This window comes from Echinops telfairi, unplaced genomic scaffold, assembly GCF_000313985.2.
Source record: "Echinops telfairi isolate 266 unplaced genomic scaffold, ASM31398v2 ScPeMD7_23;HRSCAF=83, whole genome shotgun sequence".
Taxonomy (NCBI): Eukaryota; Metazoa; Chordata; class Mammalia; order Afrosoricida; family Tenrecidae; genus Echinops; species Echinops telfairi.
Genome location: NW_022103920.1, coordinates 37,719,543 through 37,721,435, shown reverse-complemented (window position 1 = coordinate 37,721,435; position 1,893 = coordinate 37,719,543).

Here is a 1,893-nt window from a genome sequence, read left to right as displayed (position 1 = left end):
TCACTCACTCACACACTCACTCACTCACTCACTCACTCACTCACGGTCACCCATTCACTCACTCACTCACTCACGGTCACTCACTCACTCATGGTCACTCACTCATGGTCATTCATGCACTCACTCACTCATGGTCACTCATGCACACACTCCCTCCCTCCCTGCCATTGAGCTGATTCCAAGTCCTTGTGATCCTGTAGATCAGCGTAGAACTGTCCCTTGGGGTTCCTAGGCCCTAGATCTTTACCTGAGCAGAATGCCCCATTCCTCTCCCACCCTCAGAAGTCACTTGTGGGTTCAAACCACTGACCTTGATGTTAATAGCCCAACTTGTAACCCACTATGCCACCAGGGCGATCTACCATGTGTAGGATACTGATTACCATTTGGGAGAACATAAGAACAAGAATCAAGAAGGAATCCGAATAAAGACCTTTTGGTTCCGTGTGGACAGCTGGCCCATAGAGACAGAAGTGGTGGAAAGAGCTCTTGAGCTGGCTTTGGGTAGAATGGCTTTGGGTACAATTCAGCAAGCCCTCATCAAGTTGGATCTGGCAGGGATTTCGGGAGCTGCTTTCTACCACCAACTCTTCTGCTCTACCTGAGGAATGAGTACTCCCCAACCCCATTCTTGGAGTCCTACTGGTGTAGTGTATTACAGGTTGGGCTGCTAACCACAAGGTCATCAGTTCGAAACCACCAGCTGCTCCATGGGAGAAAGATCAGGTTGTCTGCTCCTATTACAGCCTCTGACACCCAAAGGGGCTAGTTCTACTCTTTTTTACGGTCAGAATAGACTCAATGGTTTGATTTGGCTGAACCCGAATCTCATGCGAACCCTCTTTCGGTCACCATCTATGCTCAGAAGGTTCGTTGTGGCAGTGTCTTTCTGCGAGATGATCCTGGAGATGAGATGACAAACCCAGGACTGCCCAGAGCCTGGGTGGCTCTTTTGCAAGGGTTAGAACTGGGGCCCCGGCCGGGGTGCCCAGCTGTGTGTGGAGCCTGGGCTGTAACCCAGCCAGGCACGCTAGTGTAGGATTGTTTTCTATCATGCCTTTGTTATTTACCTGGTGTGAAATGAATTCCAGGCTCATTTCAATTTAGATGTTTTTCATTCTTAAAAATAAACCCAATAGCATGAGTCACCTTGCAACAAAACTTCTATACTATAAAACAATCTAAATGATCCAGATTAAAAAAAAGAGTTGTATTAATATCAAAGAAACCCAAGGAAGGAAGTGCTACCTCACCACCAGTAGAGGGTTCAACGTCGGAGTATTTGCAGTCACAGACAAGGTCATCCACTTCCTGAGCTCGGTCAGATGGGATGTCGGGGAAGGAAGCAGCACAGTCTTTAGCAAAATATTTGAATACTTTCCAGGTGTGTCCATAGTCCCTGGACCGTTCGACTAGCATTGCTGCAGGCCAAAAGGTCTATGAGAAAGTGAGGTACACTTGTGATGACTCCCAAAGGTAGGATTTTCTTCTTACCCTTTAAATTGAAAGTTTATATTTTAAAATTTTATTTTATTTTAAAAAAGATACTATACAACAAGGACACCAAGAACTCTTTTGTGCATGTACTTACAAATACATACTTTTATGCTCAACATTTAATTTCACTTTAACATTTTTATGCTTCTGTGAATAATTAGTTACAGAAAGATGGGCAAAGAGAAAGTATATAAATAAAAGAGGAAATATTTGCTTATGCACCCATTTGTCTTCAGTGATCCGTTTGACACCCCGTGATCACACAGGTTGATATGTTGTTCCATGTGGGCTTTGTTGCTAATGTGGTGAAGAAAGCTGATGGTGCCCGGCTATCAAAAAGTATAGCGTCTGGGGTCTTGAAGGCTTGAAGGTAATCAGGCGGCCATCAAGCTCAGA